The 26,451-nt window shown below is 38.6% G+C and overlaps 1 protein-coding gene across 5 annotated transcripts in view; it reads right to left on the bottom strand.

Annotated features, from left to right (window-relative positions):
- The window catches only part of TNFSF18 (TNF superfamily member 18), a 62,492-nt gene extending 50,036 nt beyond the window's left edge, over window positions 1–12,456 (bottom strand). For 3 of the 5 annotated variants that reach the window (XR_013487363.1, XR_013487365.1, XM_078156491.1), the window contains exon 1: window positions 12,345–12,456. The gene's annotated coding sequence lies outside the window, so the exon portion shown is untranslated. Of the gene's footprint in view, window positions 1–3,807; window positions 3,909–12,344 lie in introns of those variants that run through there. The other 2 variants (XR_013487364.1, XM_078156492.1) reach the window with 1 other exon arrangement.
- Between the last annotated feature and the right edge of the window lie 13,995 nt (window positions 12,457–26,451).

The raw sequence follows: 26,451 nt of genomic DNA, 5'->3' as shown, positions 1-26,451 counted from the left end.
GCAAGGTGGGGCAGTGGATAGAGCACCAGCCCTGGATTCAGGAGGACCTGAGTTCAAATCCGACCACAGACATATAACACTTACTAGCTGTGTGACCCTGGGCAAGTCACTTAACCCCATTGCCTAGCCAAAAAAACTAAAACAAAACAAAAAAACCCTTCATAACCTCTACCCTACCTCCCTTTCCAGTCTTCCTATGACCCCAAGACACTCTGTCTCTTTGCTACAGGCAATTTTACAGGCTGGATGCCCCCCCACCTCCCCAGAATGCTCTCCCCCCTCATCTCTGCCTCCTGGCAACCCTGGCTTCCCTCAAATCTCAGCTAAAAATTATATCCTCTACAGAAAGCCTTTTTTCCAATCCCTTTTAAGTCTAATGGCTTCCTTCTGCTAATCATTTCCTCATTTTTCTGGATACCCCTTGTTTGTGCATAAGTGTTGGCATGTTGTGTTTACCATTAGACTGTGAGCTCCTCAACAGAAGGGACTGTCATTTGCCTCTCTGTGTATCTCTGGTGCTTCCCACAGTGTCTAGCACATAGTAGGCACTTAATACATGCTTATTGACTGACAGACAACCTCTCTGAGTCCATTCCTCAGCTATAAAATGAGTGCCTCAGAGGTCACTTCTCGTTCTAGATCCATAAGCCTAAGTTCCTCATGTCTGGACCAATACCAACCTGGCCTATTCTAGTTGTGTGACTTTGGCCAAGCCACACCCTCAGAGTTCCAGTGCCCAATCTGTAAAATGAGGCTAATAATAAACATATTGCCCTCCTCAGCTCACAGGGTTCCCAGTAAGGAAAATATTTTTTATAAAAGCTTAAGCCCTATTGTATTATTCTGTTCGTCCTTCTTTTTACTGTCCCTTCTACTTTTATTGTTTCTTCGTCAGACTGGAATCAGAGCTCTCCCTACCCTTTCCATTTTTTTTTTTGGACCATATTCAGTAGGAGAGGTTGTTCCTGGTGGTGCCAGATTTCTGTCCCTACCATCCTTGTCACCACCTCTTACTGGAAACCTTGGACAACTAAAGATGCATGCATGACTGGGTTTAAATAAGCTAAAATTTCAGCAAAATTTGTACCTCCTGCTCTAGCTGGTTTCAACTCCATGAAACAAAATGCCTCCATGCTGGTGTCCCATCTGCCCCTCTTTCCTGCCTCCTTTTCTTCCCCCATTATATTGTAAGCCCTTTGAGGGTAGGGACTATCTTTATTTTTATTAATTGTATCCCCATTGATTAACACAGTGCCTCACAAATATTAGGTGTTCAATAAATGTTTACTGGATTAGATTGGATTGGGTTTTTTCAATGTTTGCTCCAGGTATTTCTACGGTTTTTATGCATCCTTTACTTTCCTTAATCTGGTTGTATCTTGGAATTTATTCATTTATTTGTTGATTGTTTGGTTTATTATACCCATTCTGTCTAACCGTTCACCAGGACACCAGGGCCTACCTGGGCTACCTATCCCATCCCAACTAATTCTTGCCATAGCCCCTCCTTCCCAGGATTGTTGTGAGGATCAACTGACTTGATATTTGTAAAGCACCTAACACAGTGCCCAGCACTGTGTAGGCCTTTAAAAGCTTCTTCCTTCCTCTCTTCTGCCCATCTGACCTTCCCTTCTTCCCAGCTGGAGCAGTCACCCTCAGGACAGGAGTTCCAAAAACCACTGCATCCCTCCCATTCAGATTTGGAACTTGGCCCTAGGTATGAACAGTCTTGACTGCAGGGCTAACTCACTTATCCGACTTGATCTAGCCAGCAGGAAACCATACCCAGCCTAGCCATCAAGAATCCAGGGCCTACCAGGTCATCTTGCCATCTGCCCTGCAACATGTACCTGTCCCTACCTTCTTTCAATCTTTACTCTAGGAACAGTAATCAAATAAATAAGACCAGTTCTACTAACCTAGGGATACATTCACAATCTCTGTGACCCATCCCCACCCCACACCAAAACTCATTTCCTTGACCACTACTCCTCTATTTATGTTATTTTTCCCTATCAGAATGTAAGCCCCTTGAGTGTAGAGTTTGTCTACTTTTTTTTTATTAGTATCCCAAGGATCTAGTGCATAATAGGAGCATGATAAATGCTTTTATATTCATTCATTCACAGAGTTGAATTAAATTTAACTTACTCTCTAATTGTACAGTAAAATAAGTACTAAAATGGAAGTCAGAAAATATGGGTTTGGTTTCTGGCTCTGTTACTAATCACCTGCATGACCTCAGACAAGTCACTTAACAGCCCTGTTTCAGTTTTGCTCTCTGTAAAATGAAGGTGTTAAAGTATCTATGTAAGGTCCTATCCAGTTCTGAAGTCTTCTGTCTCACTGAATACATTTCTAGCTCCATTGATTTCACTTGGGTTTTTTATGGCTGAACGGTAAAATCTTCTACTGGGGTTTGTTTAACTTTTCCTTATACTGTCTGTTCCTGTTCCAAGGGACTGCCTTGCCTGTGACATTGGGCAAATCATGAACTTTCTTTACTTCAGATTACTTATCTATAAAGAGTTAGACTTGACCTCTTAAGTCCCTTTCAGTTCTCAATCTAAATCTATTCTCCATTCATTCTTTCAAGAGAAACAGTGTGAACTAAGTTCTAAAAATACAGGCTGGAGTGAGATGGAAAATAGCTCAAATGGCAGGTTGAGAAATCTGTGCTTTCATCTACAGGTTAGGGCTTAGCACAGTGTCCGGCACATAGTAGGTGCTTAATAAATGCTTATTGATTGATTGACTAGGGAGTCACTCAGGGGTTTAGAGCAAGGGATTAATTTGATCAGAACTGTGTGGAAAGAAAATTAACTTAGCAACTATATGAAGGACAGGTTGGAAAGGGGAAAGATTTGAGTCTAGGAGATCAATTAAGATGCTATGAAAATAGTCCAGCTGAGAGATCATAAGGTCCTGAACAAAAGCAGTTGCAGTGGGAGGGGGAGAGAGGGAGAGAAAGCAAGGAATATCTTGGACCTAGATAATAACTTTTGGTGGTTGACTGAATTTAGGGAAGTAAAAGAGAAGGAATGGGGATTGCTGAGCATGGCATGGATGTGGATGGAACCATAGTCAGGAAGTTAGAGGGCCCAGAAACCAATCTAGGATCTATCAGTTACTGATCCTATCCGGGCCAGTTTCTTCATCTGTAATACAGAGGAATCAGGTTCAAGAATCTCTAAGGTTTCATCCAATGATCAATCAATTAATCATTTATTTCATCAGACCGAGAAATTGTGAAGAACAGCAAATGGCAAGCAGGCCTCAATCACAATTAATGTTATCTCCCACATATTTTTTTTTAATTTTGGGGAGGCAGTAAGGGGTAGATAAGCAAAAGGAGTACATAAAGGAAAGGCAGAGACTTGGAATTTCCTTGACAGAATGTGTCCCATGCTCATTCAGCCAAAATGTTATAAGATGTATTGGGGTAGAAGAATATTCCAGAATCACTCCCACAAGTAAGAGATTAATACAGCTGGAAAAAAAGGGTGGGGAGAGACCGAGAACAAGAAAACAGGTTGGCTGGTGCCAACAGTTCCTGGGCCTGATCTCACTTGTGTCTTGTCTGCAGGGGAATGTGAATATCTGAGGTTGGTTTATATTTAGGATTTGGTTGTCCATGTTCTGACAAGAATCCTCCCTTTTCATTTTCCTTCTCTTGCCCTCCCTCCTCTCCTCTACACACACAAAAGCAAGGTTTGGAGTGGAAAATGCCCTGAAGCAGAGATTTAACCCAGTAAGAGGAACATTCAGAAGGCAGAAACAGCCTAGAAAGGGGCTGCTATCGCTTACTGGAATCCTCCGGGGTTTCTTCTGCGGTTCTTGGGGGTGGAGAGTTGGTGAAGATGAAGGGAAAAGAAGAAGAGGATAGAATGCAGGCAAGCTGGCAGATCATCCTCCGCTAATTTGTAAACACTCACGGGAACAGGAAGTGTTTCAACAGTGACATAAGAAAGCACCATTTATCATGGGCAAGCCTAGGCTGACTTAGAAGGAAATAAAACAATTTCACTTCTAATTCTCATTGTAGGGCTTCTTTTACTATACAATTAAAGGATAAGTTAATTTAATTTAACTATATGAATGAATGAATGAATGAATGAAGTGGACCATGAAGCCACAGAGATCAGCTAATAGCTGGTCATCCCATTTCTTTGGAAACTCACCAAATGTTTGAGTTCACTGGGACCTCAGAAACTACCTAATCCAACACCTGGTGAAAGAGGGGAGAAGGAAAAGAAGGGAATTCCAATGAACAGATGAGCAAAAAGGCTAGAAATGTTGTCTACTACTGGGAACAATGAGTAGTGAAATTTGACTGGAATCTAGGTACATGGTGGAAAGTGGTGTGGAAATAAGCCTGGGCCTCAGAAAAAGAAATCCTCTTTACGACATCCCGAAAGTCAGTCATCTGGCCTTCATGTGAAGAGAGCTAGTTAATCATGGGGAGCTCACTCTCTTCCAAGGCAATCCATTCCACTAAGGACTGCTTCTAACTACCAGGAAATTTCCTCTTAAATCTGTTTCTTAGCATTACTCCTAGTTCTATCCTCTGGGGAGCAAGCAGAACAAGCTAAATCCTTTTTCCATATGATTATCAAATTCATAAGCATTTATGAAGTACCTAACATGTGCCAACCATTGAGTGATGGCCCTGGAGATTTAAAAAAAATGCCAACAACCCTCTGTTCCTGCCTTCAAGGAGCTCAGGGTCTAATGGGGATTCAGCTTCAAATATCTGAAAACAGTTATCCTATCTAACCTAAGTCTTCCTTTCTTCTCATTCCTTTTGTATTACATTTAATGCATTAATGAATTCACCAATTAATGAAATTACAAATGGTCCAGACTGCCCCAATTCAATTCAGTCAATCAAAGATAGAACTAGGTGTTGAGTAATTTGTGAATGGCTTTAGTCAATTCCATAGGACTTTTAGTCACTGGATAAAAGCAAATGCCGCCACACAGGAAGCATGGTTGTCTGGAAGAATCCAACCCACTTTGGGGCCTGTGTATAAAGATAGCAGTTAGTTAATGGGGGAGTCAATGGACTAATCAAACAACAAACCCCTCTAGTAGTAGAATAGCTCTTGTTCAGAGGATTTTAGGTTCAGCCAAAACCCTAAGAGAGAATTTCTATCCTCTTGACTTCCACTGACCATGTGATTAGAGAATGAACCAGTGGTAGACAACTTATCCAACTAGGGGGAATAATAACCCAAGAAAAGGCAGCTTTAGGGATTGTGACCCCTTCTGGAAGAGAGAAGTGCTAGTTCTGGTAGAGCCCAACTGGCCTATGTGCTGTGCCTTATGCATAACATTCCATCTTCTGCCTTGGCACTTTTTCACACTCTTATCTTTTATATCTGGAATACTTTTCCCTCTTCACCTTGGCTTCATAGACTCTCTAGAGTTATTCAGCGTACAGCCCAGGTACCAAATGTTACAGGATACTTTTTCCAGTCCTCCTTAATTTTTAGTACCCTACCCCACCCCACCCCCAATTGTTTTTATTTACTTTGTATATATTTTGCACTTTGTGTGCTGTTTCTACCCACCCACCACATTCCCTATCTTAGAATGTAAGCTCTTTGAGGATGTTTTGATTTTGTCTTCATAACCTCAGTGCCTACACAAGGCCTGGTCATTTGAGAGCAGTTATTTGATAAATTCAAGTTAAATTGAATTAAATTAAAATTCATCTGTCTGGAAAAAAAAATCATCTCTCTGGGCATCAGCTTCCTCATCTATAAAATGGGAAATGGGTGGACTAAATTATTCCTAAAGTCCCTTCCTGCTTTGAATCCTATAATCATCATCTGCTTGTGCCTTCTTAATACTGAACTGTATTACTTCTGCTAAAATCTTAATGTTTCCTTTGGTCTTTTTGTGAGAGGTCAAAAAACCATCAGACTCAGCATAATAGCCACAAAATAAAGGGAAAAATGTTTCTGAAACCTTTTCTACCAAGTAAATTTGACTTCAGATGAATTGCATCACTGGAGAAACAAGTTGTCACAGAAGGTGTTTTTTATGATAAATGGAGGTGTGGTGTTGATACTCACCCCCACTATTTCATATACTTGAATACATGATAACTCTCTGGTGTAATAATGTGGAGGACTGCTTTTCCTCTCTCTCTCTCTCTCTCTCTCTCTCTCTCTCTCTCTCTCTCTCTCTCTCTCTCTCTCGTCCAGTTATGAGGTGATGAAGGCCTGCACTAGGGTGGTGGCAGTGTCAGAGAATAGAAAGGTATATACACGAAAGATTTGGAAAGGCAGAAACAACAGCTAATAAATTATTGGATATGGGGCAGAAGAATGAGTGAACACCGAGTTTAAGATGACCCCTAAGTTGTGAACCTGGGTGACTGGGAAGATGATGCATACCTTCAATAGTAATAGGAAAGTTAGAAAGAGGGGAAGACTTGGGGTGGGGAAGAAGTAGATAATGAGATCAGTTTTGGATGTATTGAATTTAAGATGTCTACAGGATATCCAATTCAAGATGTGCAATAAAGGATTAGAGATGTGTGACTGGAAATCACGAGAGGTTAGAGATAGGCAAGTATATCTAAGAGTCACCTGCACAGAGATAATAACTAAAACCATGGGAGTTGAAGAGATCACCACGTAAAACAGTGTAAAGGAAGAAGAGAAGTGGACCCAGAACAGAGCTCTAGTAGATATTCACAGTTAGTAGGAATTACCTGGATAAAGATCCAGCAAAGGAGACTGAGAAGGAATGGTTGGACAAGCAGGAGGAGAACTAGCAGCTAGCAAAGTCATGAAAATCTAGAGAAAAGGGAATCATCAAGGAGAAGAGGGTGATTAACAGTGTCAAAGGGTACAGAGAGGTTAAAAAGCATACAGATTGAGAAAGACCATTTTTTGGCAATTAAAAAGTCATCAGTAGCTTTGGAAAGAGCAGTTTTAGTTAAATAATGAGGCCAGAAGCCATACTGCAGTTAAGAAGAGAAAGAGTGGCAGAAGGCATCTGAGTGATGTGAGATAAGGAAGAAGAGGAAAAAAGGAAACTCTCTACTAATAGCCTCTTTTTTTCAGTGAAATATGAGGCAAAGTTCTCAGCTGAGAGGTTTTGAGGGAGGGAAACTATGGGAGGTGTGAGAAAGGATGAAAAAGTTCGGAAAAGCCCTTGTAGTGAGTGGGAGAGAGAAGTATAAAAGGATGGCTTTTCCACAGTGATGATCCAGTTAAGATTATGTTCCATAAATCTGTAGTGGACCCAGCCAGCATAATTTGTGATTTTCTCTCGTTTTGTTTGTTAATCTCTAAAATTATAAGTAGGAGAGTAGGTACACAAGATCTGCCTGGGTAAATGGAGTTTCCTCACCAAAGAGCTTCCTTATGCTGATGAAATCATAAATCCAGATTCCCTCAAATGTACCTCCAAACATGTTTTATATATGTAGTATGTTTGTGTATATATACATGTATTCACATACATAAAAATGTGTGTTTGTGTGGAGGAGTGACAGTGAGAGAGACAGAGACAGTGAAAAAGAGAGAAAGAGACGGAGAGAGGGGGTAGAGAGACAGAGACATAGAGAGACAGACAGACAGAGCAAGACAGAAAGAGAGATTGTTTTAGCAAGGGAATGAGGAGAACCTGATACCATAAAAGAAAATTCACTCAGATGAACAGAGGAAAGAAATTTAACCTAGATAAGGAGCAAGAAGAATAAGTAGAAATCAAACTGCACTTTTTCAGGACTCTACATTCTGGCCCTACTTCATCTTCCACTGATGGCCTAACACTTCAGTTAAATATTTATTAAAATAAGGGGATAGAGCAGAATCTATTGTGCCTTAGCTGAAGTACAAAAAAAAAAAAGAGGGGAGGGCAGGGGCAGCAGTCAAGATCTCAGACAAAGCAAAAGCAAAAATAGATCTAATTAAAGGAGATAAGCTAGGAAATTACATCTTGCTAAAAGATGAGAACCACAGACAATGAAGTAATATCAATACTAAACATATAAGCACCAAATAGCATAGCATCCAAATTCTTAAAGTTAAATTAATTATAGGAGGAAATAGTAAAACAATATTAGTGGAGGACCTCAACTTTGTTCTCTCAGAGCTAGATAAACCTAACAATAAAATAAATAAGAAAAAAGTTAAGGAGATGAGTAGAATTTTAGAAAAGTTGCATATGATAGACATCTGAAGAAAACTGAATGGGGGAGAGGGCAGCTAGGTGGCCCAGTGGATACAGCACCAGCCTTAAAGTCAGGAGGACCTGAGTTCAAATCTGATTTCAGACCAGACATTTGACACTTACTAGCTGTGTGACCAAGGGCAAGTCACTTAACCCCATTGCCTAGCCTGAAAAAAAAAAAGAAAAGAAAAGAAAAAGAAAAGAGAAAACTGAATGGAAATAGAAAGGAGTATACATTTTTCTGAGCTACATATGGCACCTTTACAAAAATCGACCACGTAATAGAGCATAAAAACCTCACAACCAAATGCATAAAAATAGAAATATTAACTGTATCTTTTCCAGACCATAATGCAATAAAAATTATATTCAATATAGGGCCATGGAAACATAGATCAAAAATTAATTGAAAACTAAATAATCTAATCCTAAAGAATGAGTATGTCAAAGAACAAATCATGGAAACAATTAATAATTTCATTAAAGAAAATGGCAACAATGAAACAATGTTCCAAAATCTATGGGATGCATTGAAAGCAATACTTAGGCGGAAAATTGTATCTCTAAACATGTACATCAATAAAAGAGAAAAAGAATTGGGCATGCAACTAAAAAAAGAACTAGAAAAGGAACAAATCAAAAATCCCTAATTAAACACCAAAATAAAAATTCTGAAAATCCCAGGTGAAATTAATACAATTGAAATTAAAAATGAGCTAATAAATAAAACTAGGAGCTGACTGTCTGGAGAAAAAACAATAAAATAGATAAGCTGGTTAATTTGATGAAAAAAAAGAAAACCAAATTACCAGTATCAAAAATGAAAAGAGTAAATATACTGCTAATGAAGATTAAAATTAAAACAATTATTAGGAATTATTTTGCCCAATTATGTGACAGTAAAACTGACAATATAAGTAAGTGAAAGTGATGAATTTCCAAAAATATAAACTGCCCAGATTAACAAATGAGAAATAGGATACTGTATAAACTTTATCTTAGAATAAGAAATTGAACAAACCATAAATGAGCTCCCTAAAAAAAAAATCCCAGAACCAGATGGATTTACAAGTGAATTCTACCAAATATTTAAGGCACAATTAATCCCAAAATTATAGAAAATTTTTGAAAAAATAAGTAAAGAAGGAGGGATGTACTTGGAGACCAAGTGGGATTTATACTAGGACTGCAGGACTGGTTCAATATTAGGGAAACTATCAGTATAATTGACTATATAAATAACAAAAATAACAAAAATCATATGATTATATCAATATATATAGAAAAACCTTTCGACAAAATATATTAAATACACTAGAAAGTATAAAAGTATAAAAGTATAAAAATCAATGGAGCCTTTCTTTAGAAGATAATTAGTATCTATCTAAAACCCAAGAGCAAGCATTATCTGTAATAGAAATAAACCAGCCTTCCCAATAAGATCAGAGTTGAAGTAAGGATGTCCATTATCACCATTATTATTCAATATTGTAATAGAAGTGCTAGCTATAGTGATAAAAAAAAAAGAAAAGATTGAAGGAATAAAAATAGGCACTGAGGAAACAAAACAAGCACTCTTTGCAGATAATATGATGGCATGCTTAGAGAACCCTAGAGAATCAGATGAAAAATAGTTTAAATAATTAACTTTAGCAAAGTTGCAGGATGTAAAATAAACCCACAGAAATCATCAGCATTTCTATCAACAAAACCCAGCAAGAAAAGGCAGAAAAAGAAAAGATATTTAAAATAACAATAGACAATTTTAAAAAATGCCTTGGTACTTACCTCCCAAGACAAACCCAGTGACTAAGTAAACACAATTTAAAAATACTTTTCACACAGATAAAGATGGATCTAAACAACTGGAAAAATGTCAATTGCTCATTAGCAGGACAAACCAATATAACAAAAATTACTATTCTCCCTAAATTTATTTACTTATTCAGTGCCATACCAATCAAACTACTAAAGAATTATTTTCTGGTACCAGAAAAAGTAATAACAAAATCCATTTAAAAGAATAAAAAGTCAAGAAAATCAAAGCATTCAATAAAAAATATAAAGGGAACCTCACAGTATCAGATTTCAAACTGTACTACAAAGTGATAATCATAAAAACAATGAGCTACTGACTTAAAGAAAAAATAGAGTGATGGATCAGTGGAATAGACTAGGTACACAATACACAGTGGAATAAATCAGGTATATAAAACACTGTACACAGTATTTGTAAATGACCATAGTTACTCAGTGTTAGATAAACCCAAAGATCCAAGCTTTGGGGGCAAGAACTCATTGTTTGACAAAAATTGCTGGGAAAACTAGAAAACAGTTCAGAAGACAGTAGGCATAGACCAACATCTCACACCATATACCAAAATAAGTTCAAAAGGAATAAAAGATTTATCAGTAAAGGATGGTATCACAAGTAAACTAGGGGAGTATGGAAAAATGTGTCTGTCAGGTTTGTGTGTAAGGCAAGAGCTTACAACCAAACATGAGACAGATAGGATCATAAGAAGTAAAATGGATCATGTTGATTATATAAAATTAAAAAGTTTTTACACAAACAAAACTTACGATGCCAAAATTAGAAGGAAAGCAGGAAACTGGAGGGTGAGGGATTTATAGCAAATTTCTCTGATGAAGAACTCATTTCTCAAACATATAGGGAACTCAACCAAAGTCGTAAAAATAAGAACCATTCCTCAATTGATAAACATTCAAAGAATATGACCAGGCAGTTTTTAGAAGAAGAAATCAAAGCTATGAACAGTTACATGATAAAATGCTCTAGATCAGTATTGATTAGGAAAATGAAAATTGAAACAACACTGATCCATCAGATTGGTTAACATGACAGAAAAGGAAAATGAAAAATGCTGGAGAGGATGTGGAAAAATAGGAACATTAATGCACTGTTGGTGAAGTTACTAATTGATCCAACCATGCTGGAGAACAATTTGGAATAGAATTCCTTTCTTCTAAGTCTACTCCAGATTGTATATTTATTTGGGCAGCTAAAGGGGGGACAGAGTAGTGGTATTTCTTATGCTGAAATACAGAAGGCATTTGTCATCTTACAGCAGCAATTAAGTAGTAGAATAATAACTATCTGTGTAGTTAACTGTTCCCCATGCCTATAATGCTCTCCCTCTTCTGCTTCAACTACTGACCACAGATGCTTCCTTTAAGTCAATCCAACTAAAATCCTACAGGAAACCTTCCCCAATTCCTCTTCATTCTAGTGCCTACTTTCCCTTAATCATTTCATGTTTATCCTATCTAAAGCTTTTTGTACAACTTCTTGTATGTTGTCTCTCCTATTAGGTTGTAAGCTCCTGGAGAACAAGGACTATCTTCTGCCTCTTTTTTATCCCCCAGCATTTAGCACAGTGCCTAGCACAGAGTAGGTGCTTAACAAATGTTTGCTGATCAATTGATAGTTACACAAGTCACTTTAACCTCTGGTCCTCAGTCTCCCCATCTGTAAATTGAAAGGAATAAGACTGGATTTTCTCCATGCTCCACTATAGCTATAAATCCTCTAATTCTAAAACCAAGAATGCTTTCTCTTGCTGAGGTAGTATCACACCCTGCCCACCACAAGCAAAAAGTCTATTCTGGATCAGAAAGTTATTGTTCAAAATAAAAATGAAAGATATTTTCCTGGTTGTCTGGTTAAGATCAGTCCAGATGTTAATAAGTAACACAAGACAAAGGGATAAAGAGAAGAGGATAAATTTCTCTGTACAGGAAGATATTGCCAGAAAAGTTGTCTATTAATTCCTCCTTTGGGTCCCTGGCTGCTGAACTTGATTGCTTCCTGGGAAACAGGGGAAATTCACGACACTCCACATTTTTGATGTTTAGCTCATTCAAGGACAGTTCATATCTGGTCTAACACGGCACATTTAACTGCTACATAGGAAGGTGCTGTTGCAAAGCTTATCACAGAAGTTCACATTTAGAAATGCACAACTACAGTGGGAAAGAGGCTCACAGAGATAGGCGGACAAGGGCAGAGAAAACCTACAGAAAGGATGAAGAATTAAATTTTATGCCTGGAAGCTAGCCGTGCCTCTGTTTATCCATTCACTGAAAGAAAGTGAAAGGCAAGTTTCTTTCACCATCTCGCTCTTCCCTACCTCCTCCAAACTGGCAGAAGTCCCAGTTTTTATCCAATGCAGAAGGAAATCCCCTTCTGGGCTGTTTCAGCCCAGCGCAGATTCTTTCTTAGCTGAGATGTTTGCATCACTGCCTGCCTGGCAAGACCTCTTCCCTCCCAGTTGCATCACTGCAAAACAGGAAGCCCTGGGGAGCTTTTCATTTTCTTTTTTTTTTTTTTGGAGGGGTGGGAGTAGAGGCCAGAAGCTGTTGCCTTTGAAAGCGAAACCATACTCAAGTCCATTAGTCAGCAGATTCTTGAGGCAACAGCATTGCCTCATCTGCTAGGAGGAAGAGTTCAATGACTGCTGGGCTATCCTCCTTTGTCATAACAGGGCAGTGTTTCTTACACCCACTGCAATGTAAAATGCCTGCCTAAAAGCAGGACCACCATCTTGGCTGGAGATTGCTTGGTTTGTCCATCCTAGAATGGGCCTGTGTGAGTTAATCCCTCCATCTATCTTAGTACAACCCTTGGATCAAAGGGGCATACTGTGCAGGACTTAATCCTCACTGGTGAAGATTGATTAATCAATATCCCAAGCCCGTACGAGGAGTGGACCATCACCCTTACACTACTAAGAAGAAACTAGCTGGTCCCTTCCTTGGTGGAAAGAGGACATAGTTATTTTCATGGTCAACTTGGCCTCTGGCTAAGTCCTATAGTGGCCTGGTCTCCTGCACAGCCAAAGTCTACGTTTAGGCAAACTAGGGATGGCTGAGGATGTTTTGGAGAGAACTAAAGCCTGTTAAAGAATTTAGGGGGGCCCCTAAAATGTAATTGGCCTTAGTATCCTTCCATTTCTACTTCAAACATCTTTTTGTCCCTGTTAAGCATTAATTTTCCACTTAGCTGCTTAAGGTCCCCCCCACTTCTGCCACCCTACCTGCCTCCTTCTCCAGTCTTCTTTTTCCATTCTTCCTTTTCCCAAAGATCTTATTTTATAGCTCTGATTGGTCTCCTTTTTCCATCTATCACATATCCTTCTTCTTAAGTTTTTGAATCCCATCCTTAATATATTTCTTTACCGTGTGGTCAAATGTTTCTAGGACCCTGATTCTACCACTACAACATAATGTCCCATTTTTTATAGTTTACATTGAGAAGCATTGAGGATCTGCTTCTGTGATACAGGAGACCTGATGCATGTGAGGATATTTTACACTCCTATCATGTGGTTGGGAAGAACCTCTTTCCATTGTCTTCATGTTCTGAATTGTCTGCATCTTTAAATCTGCATGACTGAGGCACATTTACTCTTTCTTTCCAGCTGAGTCTAGGGGTTCACTCACAACAGGGTACTATGGGATACTGTAGTGAGGAAGAAGGGCCTGAGTGCTACCTTCCCTTTCCCTTTGGCCAGGTGGCCCTGAGAAAAAGACTTGAGGTTTAGTTTTATTTCATTTATCCTTTTCATTTCTTGGTGAAGACAATAGAGTCCCCAGTTTGAAAGCTTGAGTCATGAGGATCTTGAAACTTAGGAGCCAGGACAGATGTTGCTACCAGCCAAGTAAGGAAACCCTGAGAAGCCAGGGTCTCAGGATGCAAGAGGTACCCTTATCTTGCACCCCGACTTTAGACTGGGAACATGGTGGGACTATTGCTATGTATGAACTGAGTTACACTGTGAACCTAAGATTAAGTTGGTATGTGTGAGAGGGGATCATGCTCCCCAAGTGTTAGGGAAAGGTTTGTATGCTTTTTCAACATCTTTGAAGTAAATATTCCTTTATAAAAGCTAATCTGACTGGTAAGTGGTTAAATGGAACTGTGGTGCTTGTACCCCTAAAACTGGAGGAGCACAATTAGTAGGGGCTTGAGCCAATGACAGAAAGAAGAGATCTGCCCCCCACTAACAGTACCACAGAGAGCCCTAGGGGAGGGATGAAAATACTCTTCAGGCAGTAAGGGCCAGTTACAAAAAAATGTTTGCCGATGATTTTAGGCAGATGCTTCTTATCATTTTAAGGGAAAATCATGCTTTCAAGTGTTTTTAATAGGAGTGTTATATTTTGTCAAAAGCTTTTTCTGCATTTATTGGTATAATCATGATTTTTGTTACTTTTGTTATTGATATGATCAATTATGTTAATAGTTTTCTTATGTTAAACCAGCCCTGCATTCCTGGTATAAATCCCACTCGGTCAGGGAAACACTCTTGCCTGATATAATGGCTTTTTGGTAGCAGAAAGCTTGCTATCGCTGTGCCCAGGGTTTTGAGATACTGCCACATGAAGATTACTATTTACAAAGCAGGGCTGACCACAAGAAGCAATGCTGTTTCCTCCCTCTCCCCAAAAAAGCAGGTAAAAAAAAATGATGACTGTGGGTGTCCCACATCTGAGGATCTCATAAAGCTGGAAGCTAGAATTTGTCTGTCAGGCACCAGCTGAAGAATGGAAGCCACAGGGAATCACATGTCTGAAAACTGCTCTAGAATAAGTACAGTAAAACTCCCTCAACAGTAAACCAAAGGCTTATTTTAACAGAACTTTTTCAATCTGAGGATTTTTCTTCCTTTATTTCCCTGTCTCTTGTATGAGAGAATCCCTGACAATTGTAGTCTCTCTGTCTCTAGGTGGCTCAGTCTCTTTCTCTCTGTCTCTGCCTGTCTCAGCCTCTTTCTCTGTATCTCTGTGTCACTCTCTCTGCTCCTATATCTCTCTGTCTCTGCTTCCATGTCTCTCAGTCTGTGTCTAAATCTCTCTCTCTCTTTCTGTCTCTCTCTTTCTCCCTCTCTCTCTCCCTCTCCCCTTCTCTCCCTCTCTCCCTCTCTCTCTCTCCCTCTCTCACCCCCCTTTCCCCTCCTCTCTCTCTCTCTCTCTCTCTCTCTCTCTCTCTCTCTCTCTCTCTCTCTCTCTCTCTCTCTGACATAAAAAAGATTAGAACATAAATCTCATTCTATTCTTCATGCAGGACACCGGGTGCATTGGTCCATGCTGACCATTCTTCTTGTCTTGCGCCTTATTCCGCAGCTCTGAGGTTTCTTGGAGTTTTTTCCCAGTCTCATCAGGGAAAAAATGTTAATGACCATAGTAATTCACATTGAGATGGCATCATACCATTTGCAAAGTGTTCTGCTCCCACAACCATGTGTGACAGAGAATAAATATATGAATTTTTCCATTTTGCCGGTGAGGAAACTGAGGTCCAGAGGATTAAGAAGCAAGCACATACAATCTTATGAGAAGGGAGTACTGGGTTTAGAATCAGATGGACTGAAGTTTGAATTCTGCCTCTGACACTTAATATGTGTATGATCCAGAACAGGTCATAACCTTTTTGAGCCTCAGTTTCTTTAGCTGTGAAAGGAAAATACTAATATCATCTACCTCATAGTGCTGTTGTGACCATTTGAAGCCCATCATGCTGCTGGTTGATCTCTGCATGTTCTCGAGACTATCACTGTCTCTTCTAAAATATAGTTCCCAGAACTGAACACCATACACAGGTTTGATCTGACCTAATTGTCCATGACTGGGCAACTTGGCAATATGATCATGAACTGCCTTCTGACATTTCTTATAGTCACAGAATCACCGAATTTTAGAGTTTGAAGCAGGGATGTGTTGGTGAATATTTAACAAGTGGCTCTCTGTGAAATATATATGTGTGTGTATACATATATATATATATATATGTATATAAACCCGGAACACTTTTCAGTTTAATTTGCATTATTAACATTTTCCCCAACACTTTCTTAAGTCAATAATCAACAAAACAAGAAATCAAACATTGATTTGCAGCATTTGCCAATTTCCAAGGCATAAATGTCGGTACCAAAAATTGAATTATCAGCTCACATGAGCTCCCCTGGTCAGAAGGATCTCTGCAGCCACCTAATCCAACTAGTACCAAAAAGACTCCTCACTATAGCCTACCCAACAAATGGTCACCCAAAAAGCTGCTCAAAGACTTCAAGGAAGCGGAAGCCCACTCCATTTTTGGACAGTTCTAAGTTCTAGTCCTAATTGTTTCCCGACATCAAGCCTAAATTTTCCTTTTTATAACTTCCCCCCATTGCTTGTAATTCTAAACAAGTCTCCTCCTCCTTTGAGGATACTTTAAATACTCCAGCTATCCTACCCCAACCACGCCCTCCATAAGCCTTTTCTTCAGGTTAATTAGCTATAGTTCCTTCAAATAATCTTCATACTGCGTGAACTCATGGCGCTTCCTTGTCAGCCTCCTCTGAATTTTTTCCAGCTTATCGATGTCTTTTTTAAACTACAACAACCAGACCTGAACACAATTCATCAAATATAGTCCAGACAGGGCAGACTACCTGCCCTTATTCCTGAAAGCTAAGCCTCTCAATGCGGATTACAAATGCATCACTGTTTGTGCCTGACGCTATAATGTTGACATATTATTCTTAGAGCACACTAAAACCCTCAGATAGACAAAACTCTGTTTAACTATGCCTTCCCTATCTTGTATTTGTCAAGCTCCTTTAGAATTTTACATTATTGGATTCAGCTCAGTGCTCTAGCCCAGGGCTTCTTAAACTTTTTCCACTCAGGACCCCTTTTTACGTTTTGGCAACATTTGTCCACCAAAGCTGCAGTGAAGTTGCATGATACAACATGGGTAATCACTGCTAGAAACACCTTGGATTCATTACACGTCTGATTTTTAATTAATTTTTGGTCATTGTGCATGCAGAAAACTTTTACTGTTGCCAGATTTTTCATTATCCCTTATGAGGTCATGACTCATAATTTAAGAAGCACTTTCTAGTCAATCAAGGGAAGAGGCAATTTTTCAACAACCCTGGACAATAGGTGTTATTATTATCCCCATTTTACAGCTGAGTAAACTGAGGCAAATGGAGGTTAGGTGATTTACGGGGTCACACCACTAGAAGTGTCTGAGTCCAGATTTGAACTCAAGTCTTCCTGACTCCAGGCCATGAGCTCTATCCACTTTGCTACCAACTTCCTCTAATCAGTAAACAAGGATTTATTAAATGCCTACTATGTGCCCAACGTTATGCTAGGTGCTGGTGATACAAATTCAAAGAAGCAATGATGTCTAATTTACGTTCTAATGGGGAAGACAGAAAGAATATATATAAGTAAATACACCAAAAATACATACTGAAGAAATACAAAGTAGTTCAAAACAAGGTTGTTAGAAAATGGCAGGAACAGGTAGCAGGAATCTGAAAAGAGCTCATGCAGAAGGTGCATGAGCTGAATCTTGAAGGAAGAGAGGTACTCTATGAAGCAGATATAGAGTGTTCCAGTCACATTAATGGCCAGTGCAAAGGCTGACAGGGAATGGTATATGGGAGGAATAGTCTGTTACGATATTTTTAGATCCAGACTCTGAAGTCCAGTGTGTTAGCTATCCCACCCACCCTTGCACCATGTACGCATTTGATGAGCATGACATCAACCCCTTTATCCCAGACATTAATAAAAAATATTAGAAAGAACATGGCCAAGCACAGGTAGATGCCTGGACTACCCACTACTCATTTCCTGCCAAGTTGATACTAACAATTAACAACTTGAAGCAGAGTCAATTAACCAGTTGCAAATCCATCTAATTATATCCATCTTGTCTGTACCTTTCAAGTTTTCCCACAAGAATAGTATGAGATAATTTATTAAGTGTTTCGTTGAATTCTAGACAAACCCCTTTATCACCTAGTTGAGTTATCACCTAATTGAAAAAAAGTTAATTAAAAAAAGGAAGTACAACTAGCTAATTTGGTTTTTTTTGGTTTTTTTTCAGCTTGTGCTTCTTTTTTTTTCATTTATTCACTCTTTCTTCTTTAATTTTTTTTCCATATGCTTTTGAGTTGAAAATTTTTTCTCCCTTTTTCTCCACCCCCCCTCCCCAAGATGGCACACAATCTGACATAGGCTTTACATTTACATGCCCATTAAACATATTTTCACATTAGTGAAGTTGTAAGTAAAAATTAAAACCAATAGGAGGAACCATCAGAAAGATGAAACAAAACTCAAGTGAAGGTAAAAATAAGTGAGAGCGATTCGGCTTCCATAGTTCTTTCTTTGGACGTGGACAGCATTTTCCATCCCGAGGCCTCTGCAGATGTCTTAGATCCTCGTAATGCTGAGAAGGGTTCAGTTTAACATTCTTAGTCAAAGCACAACGTGGCTGCTATTGTATACAAAGTCCTCTTGGTTCTGCTCACTTCACTCAGCATCAGACCATATAAGTCTTTCCAGGTTTTTCTGAAGTCAGCCTGTTCATCATTTCTTATAGAACAATAGTATTCCATTACATTCATATACCACAACTTGCTCAGCCATTCCCCAATTGATGGGCATCCTCTCAATTTCCAATTCTTTGCCACCACAAAAAGAGCTGCTATGAATATTTTTGTACATGTGGGTCCTTTTCCCATTTGTTTGATCTCTTTGGGATATAGCCCTAGAAGTGCTATTGCTGGATCAAAGGGTATGCACTTTTGTAGCCCTTTGGGCATAGTTCCAAATTGTTCTCCAAAATGGTTGGATCATTTCACAACTCCACCAACAATGTATTAGTGTTCCAATTTTCCCACATCCTCTCCAACATTTATCATTTTCCTGTTTTGTCATGTTGGCCAATCTGATAGGTGTGATGTGGTACCTCAGAGTTGTTTTGATTTGCATTTCTCTAATCAATAATGATTTAGAGCATTTTTTCATATGACTATAGATGGCTTTAATTTCTTCATCTGAGAACTGCCTGTTCATATCCTTTGACCATTTATCAATTGGGGAATGGCTTGTGTTCTTATAAATTTGTCTTAATTCTCTATATATTTTAGAAATGAGGCCTTTATCAGAAAGACTGGTTGTAAAAATTCTTTCCCAATTTTCTACCTTCCTTCTAATCTTAGTTGCATTGGCTTTGTTTGTGCAAAAACTTTTCAATTTAATGTAATCAAAATGATCCATTTTGCTTTTCATAATGTTCTCTGTCTCCTGTTTGGTCATGAATTCTTCTGTTCTCCATAGATCTGATAGGTAAACTATTCCTTGTTCTCCCAGTTTACTTATGGTATCAGCCTTTATATCTAAGTCCTGAACCCATTTTGACTTTATTTTGGTATATGGTGTGAGATTTGGGTCTATGCCTAGTTTCTGCCATACTCTTTTCCAGTTTTCCCAGCAGTTTTTTTCAAAGAGTGGGTTCTTATCCCAGAAGCTGGGGTCTTTGGATTTATCAAATAATAGATTACTATAGTCATTGACTACTGTGTCTTGCATATTTAACCTATTCCACTGATCTACCTCCCTATTTCTTAGCCAGTACCAAGCAGTTTTGATGACTGCTGCTTTATATTACAATTTAAGATCTGGAATTGTACAACTAGCTAATTTGACATCACTTATTCTCAATAAATCTATTCCTGCTCTGGAATCACCGCTTCATTTCATGGATGTCTGTTAATCATCTCCTTAATGATAAATTCTAGAATTTTCTCAAGAGCTAAAGTCAAAGTGATTGACCCATAGTTTGCCAACTTATTTTTGAAGTCTAGGATGACAGTTAGACGCGTAGTCTGACAACACCCTGGCCAATCTCCACTAACATTAAAATATCACCACGGCTCTCCACTCACACTCTACAGTTCTTTTAGTATCCAAAGGCATATTCATGTATGCCAGGTGATATGACTTAATTAAGGGTAACTAAGTACCTAAGATCTCCTTATTGATCTTGATTATCAACTCAGCCAAGGTTTTTTTTTTTCTTTCCTGCCTTTTCCAGATTAAAAATCATTCCTGGTGAATTGTTGTCGTGTTACTATTTAATACTCTACTTTTCTGTCATTTATTCCATTGTCCCTCTGCTTGGATTGAGGGAAGCAGCCATCTTTTGATTCTTTCCATTCTCCACAGTGGCCACAGTAAACATTCATAAAATACTTGTTGGTGGATTGATGCACACACAGTAAAGGGTTCCTGAAGTAGTCAACAATTTTATCAGGGATCCATGTGATTAACGTCTTCCATCTTCCCCAAGAACTTCCAGAACCTGAGTCCATCCCATGGAGCCTGAGCCTATTGTGGCCTACCTACACTCCGTTCTCCCCGCTGGAAAGCTAAGAGATACTTTTTGGTTTCCTAGAGGAAGATTTGTAATGTAGAAGAGTGACTAATGAAGATGAGATCACTTAAGTAATTTATGCAATATTTTGATGGTTTCAATGCTGATCCTCTCTTGGGGATACAATGAACCTATCAATACACTACAATAACACCTATCAATAACACTTCCATCCCTCTAGGCACCAAATGACTTCTTCCTTAAGAAACTATACTTACTAGAAGCAAGACTCATAAATATTCCTCACCCTCAAATGAGTTAGGGCCAGTCTGGCCCTGGCTAACCACAGTGGTTGCAACTCACCAGTGTGCCAAAAACACCTAAATCGTAGGTTATAGCATGCTCAGTTCTCTTCCAAACCCAGGCTCTCACTCCCTTCTCCTCAACCCAGTGAGCTCTATAGACAAGAGTTACTCCTGACCTTCCAATCTATCAACTTCTATCACTTACACCTTTGGATTTCATCAACCCATAGTCCACCATAGTTCATCTGTAGCTCTAATCTAAGCCCTTTCCAGAGCTAGGCTATAGTTGTTGTTGAGTACTGGGTACACACACTTTTCTCTGCTGTCTCTTCTTCTCCTCTTCCTTGGGAAAATTAAGCAAGTTTTATTTTTCATAATCCTTCCTATCTTTCTTCACTGGCAAGGGGTGTGAAAACAAGAAGTACTTATTAGGTGTTTACTATGTACAGAGCACTGTACTAAGTATGAGATACAGATATAAGCAAAAAGAAAGACAATCCCTGTCCTCAAGAAGTTTACATTCTAATGGGAAGACAATATTTATTATGTTTTGTTTTTAAATTAAACTAAATTCCTCACCTGGCAATTAGATCTTGCCCTACAGGTATCAGTCAATGATTTAGCGTTTGGTTGTTGCATTACACCAAAGACAACTCAAAGTGGTTTGGTTCAGACAGAAGTCACTTTGAGAAGAACCTTTTATCAATCTATTTTAACATAAATGAACTCCAACAAAATTCCCTGATACAGCAAGTAAAATATACTTTAATATTTACTTAAGGCAGCTGATGGTACAGAGGATACAGTGCTGTGCCTGGAGACAAGAGGATCTGAACTCGGACACTGAGCAAGTCTCTTAACCTATATTTGCCTCAGTTTCCTCAACTGTAAAATGGGGATAATAATAGCATGTGTCTCCCAAGGTTGTTATGAGAATCAAATGAGATATTTGTCAAGTTCTTAGCTCAGTGTCTAAGAACTATATAAATGCTTGTTCACTTTCCCTCCCCGATCCGACCTTTTACTTCTGCCAACAGATAGTTTTTCCAGAAGCATGATTTCTGTCATTTCTAGTGAAATTTGGTGCCTTCGTTGACGTTGTCGTGGATGTGTGTGACTGTGCTGAAATAGCTGAAATAGTTCATAGGAACTGCTAGTTGGAATTTTTTAGGTATATCCAAAACAGCCAGGAAGTACTATTACCTTTGGCTGAGCCCAATAATGAAGGCAAAAATTCAAGCAAGATGACTTTAAAAAAAATATTCTGGATTCTACCTTATGTCGAACTTTTCCCATCCTCCTTTGTGTTGATCTTTGGCGTGCTCTTTCTACTGGTAGGGAATTCCTGGGAAACACCAAACATACCTTGCATCATTTTTCTTTTCCCCCACTATGCTTGGCAGTCAGGCTCTAAACCCTTCCTACACACAGCCTCAGAGACATACATCAAGCAAATTGTTCTTTCCTCATAAAGGAAATACATGGAGTGAAAGTGTGAGTAATAACAAGCTGATATAAATCAGACTTACACAGTTTCAATGGGGATCTTGTCATGGGAATGATGAACTCCTCCATCCTAATTGCTCAAGTTTACTGAGGAGCCAATTGTGAGCTAAATTACAAGGTTTATTTTTGGTTTAACTTATAAAGTATCTTTTCTTTTATTCAATCAGGAAGCATTTATTAAGTACCTACTATGTGCCAGGAACTTGGCTAGACTCTGGGGATACAAAGACAAAAGTAAGTTAGTCCCTGCCCTTGAGGAATTTATATTCTACTAGGGAAGGGGGAGAAAAGAGAAGAACATAATTTGTTTACAGAAAAGCAAATATAAGATAAACACAAAATAAATACAAAGGCACTAACAACTAGGAGAATCAAGAAAGGCCTCAAGAAAGAGAGGAATGAGGGCTGGATACAAAAATATGAGCATTATCTGCATAGAGATGGCCATTGAACCCATGGGGGCTAATGAAATTGCTAATAAAGAGTAGAGTGATAAAGAGGAAGCCTAGGACAGAGCTCTGGGATGTACTCATGCACAGAGAATGGAGCAGGGATGATGATACTGCAAGGAAGAATGAGGAGGATACAGGTAGGGGTAGAACCAGGAAACAAATGTCACACACACACACACACACACACACACACACACACACGCACACACACACACGCACACCCCTAGGGAAGAGAAGATTTGCGGAAGTTGAAAATAAGGGTGGAGGAAGATGTTCTTCAGTATTAGACGTTTCAAAGAGATCAAGAAGGATGAAGATTGAGAAAAGTCAATTAGATTCAGCAATAAAGGTGTCATTTTTGACGTTGGAGAAGGTGGTCTCAGTCGAGGGGTAAGGACATAAGCCAGACTGCAAGGGGTTGAAATGTGAGTATCAGGCAAGAAAACAGACCGCCTTGAAAAAGTTTCTTCCTTCACTTAGGAAATGTTCTTCCAGAGAAGGAGGTGGGAGATGATTTGTTAGTTTCTTGTCCTAGCTGGTTCTAGACAAAGGGATCAGACATGAGATCCATAGGACAGGGAACCTGTCCTCTAGAATATAGGTTAGTTGGGGGTGGGGGGGCGGTCCTCTCACAAAGGAGGTATCAGTTAGCCAAGAGTACGAGAAAAGAAACAAGAACATGGCAGTACAGAGAGCCATATAGCAGTTAATGCTGGATGATCAGGAGGAAAGGCTTATTCAATTTGCAAAAAAGGGTGAATTAGCAGAGAATCAAGCTTAGACAAAACCAAGGGGTAGGCCAAAAATTATAGGCCATCAATTTTTTGTATTTGTAATTTTTTTTTAATTTTAAAATTAAATACAAAATAAGAAAAGAAAAAAGAAACAAACTTAAATACTAAAAGTAAAATAATACAAAATAAGAAAAGAAAAAAAGCATTGCCCCTGTGCACAGCAGAATATAAAAGAGAATTCAAAAATATACACTATAAATTTCCATTTCAAGAAAGCCTACATAATAAATACTACGAATTGTGTTAAGAGCTGTCCATCTATTCTATGCTTCCTTGTAAGGTTTTTTTTGCTCTCTGCTGTACACTTTTTACTCTGTTCTTTTATCCTCCTTCCTCCCCCCTCCCCCAGGTTATAATTATATTCTTATTTATATTTATATACAGATATATATATATATACATACACATATAGATACACATACATACACATATACACACAAAGATATTCATATATACTTATTTCCTATCCCTCCTGATTCCTCTACTTCTATCTGCTAGCTTGCCCTCCTATTACTTCACCTACCCCCCCTTCAAAGATCCCTCTTTTATCCTCCTGTTCCCATTAGTAAATGAAACCCTTCTATACCCCTCTCTAATCTATTCCCTTATGCTCCCCTCTAAAGATCCCTCCCTTATCCTCTCTCCTTCCTATCTCCTTAGCATTTTATTTCTTTCTGAATTTAAAAGACTCTTGTACCCATCTAGATATATATGTATTATTCGCTCTTAAACCTATTCCTGATGAAAGTAGATTTCTAGAACTACCACTCCTCTCCCATCTAATTCTTCTGTGTCAGTTCTTCCTCTCATACCTCATTTGTATAAGATAATTACTCTTTTTATCTGTTCCCAAATGGTTTTACTTTTTAAAATCATATCATACTCAGGTCTACCCCAATCTTTCTTATGAATTATCCAATTACTAATAGCAATCTTAGACATACATTTACATATGTAAAAGGTAAACAATCTGGCCATCAACTGAAAAAAAAGAAAAAAGAGGTTACTGAATGGTAGTAGCCAAGGATAATTTACTGAATTGGTACCTACTGCTTTTTTAAGCTGGAGAGCACATAAGTGGCCAAACCAAGTCTTTCCTTTAATAAGCCATAGTCATGCTGCTGATAAGGCCAGAAAATAAAAGAAAATGGGGCATTGACAGAAGATGATCTCATAGTGGCTTGGTTCAGAAGCCCCTTTTCTCCCAGTTAGCCGCACATGCATCTTTGTAAATCATTCGTGAGCATTGCATTGCTCCCTTTGCCACCTAGCCATCTACCAACAGCTAAGCAGTTCAGTGAGTTAGAGTGCTGGACTTGGATTCAGGGTGACCTGAGTTCAAATCCAGCCTGACACTTAGCTGTGCAGAGCTCTGGGCAAAGATAATAGTAATATTTACTTCACAGGATTATGAAAGTCAAAAAAAGATGACATACATACAGTGCTTTGCAAACCTTAAAATGTTATGTAAATTATTACTATTATTATTATTATTATTATTATTAATTATTATTATCATTGAGGGCAGTGATACTTTCAACCAGTCAATTGAAAATCCCTGAGAAAGACCACGTTAGAGTCACTTACTGTTTAATGGGCTCACACTCCTATCTTATTTTAACTAAAAAGGACAATGAATTCATAGTCAGACGTTTCCACAGAATATGAATTTTAAGTGTTTATTGTGTGTAAACTTTGCTTTTAGATAAATTCTCTCCAACTTTCTGACTCCCAACCTCCAACCCCAACGGTTCATTTTTGTTTTATTTTCCTTAAATATGAAACCTACTAGACAGTGTTTCTTGGTAAGTGATCTGTTGTAACCAAATTGACAGAGGGCTTCCTGCCAAAACAAAGCAAATCTTTCACTTTTTGTTTGGTCTGAGCTCAGATAGCACTTGTGAGATGAACTTGTAGACAATGCTATAAACAAGATCAGAGATGGAAATGCCAATTTCTTTCTCAGATTTTATTTTATATTATTTTCATTGATATTTCCTGCTTTTACATTACATTTCTTTCTCTCTTTTTTTTTTCTGATACCAACAATCTTTTACTGGCCAAATCTGACAACCCTTTCCCCAACTCATCCTTCTTGACCACTCTGCAGCATTAAGAGGGGAGGAGAGACTCCTGCTTAAATTATTTTTTTATTCTGAATTTAACTAATGTAAAATGAAGTAACACTTCCTATATATGTAAACAGAAAAATAAAATTAGTTGTATATGAAACCACAAATTTCTATTACATACTGCTTGCTTTTTAAAAAATATACAACGCATTGAACATTTAAATTTCAAAGATGCCCTGCCTTCTTGCTGTTCTCTTCTGTGCCTTTAAATAAATATTTCAATGGCCCCCTTTTCTTTCTTTTCTTTTTCCTTTTTTATTTTGACAACCTGATTCCAGTCTCTGTCTCCCTACCACCTTCTCCCAACTGTAAAAAGGAAAACCAAAGCCTTTGCAACAAATAAGGACACAGCACTGAGTTCATGTAGATGTGGCCCCTCCCCTCTCAATATGGAAATGAATCTGGTCAGTAGAGCACGGTATAGTAACACCTGCCAAGTCTGAAGGCACCCAATGCTATGCGGATATGCCTTTTATGCCCTTAGGTGAACAAGAAGCCAAATCACCATAGCATGTGGCCATCAGAAGCTGTAGAAACAATTAAATAGCCTAAGCCTTAGGCCCCAGTCAGTCAAGTTGCAGGGGCAGATTCCTTGGCTTTAAGGAAAAGAATTAGCCTAATCTATATGGCAGAATAGAGGGGTGGGAGATGGGGAATCCTGGCTGATCACATACCTCCCTTTGGTGACAAGGTCCTAACAGTCAAATTAATTTGGGGATGTTACTGGACAACCCTAATCTTGAGAAGGCCAGGAGCTTTACATAAGCAATACTGGAAGAAAAAGAAGAAAAAAACCATAAAAGATGACAAAAACAAAACAAAATTTAACAGCTCCCAAAGGAGCGACAAAATGAGAAAGAAAATGAAGACCAGAAACCG

This window comes from Phascolarctos cinereus, unplaced genomic scaffold (genome assembly GCF_003287225.1).
Source record: "Phascolarctos cinereus isolate Bilbo 61053 unplaced genomic scaffold, phaCin_HiC Scaffold_5;HRSCAF=322, whole genome shotgun sequence".
NCBI lineage: Eukaryota > Metazoa > Chordata > Mammalia > Diprotodontia > Phascolarctidae > Phascolarctos > Phascolarctos cinereus.
This window is presented reverse-complemented; position numbering and strand designations above follow the sequence as displayed.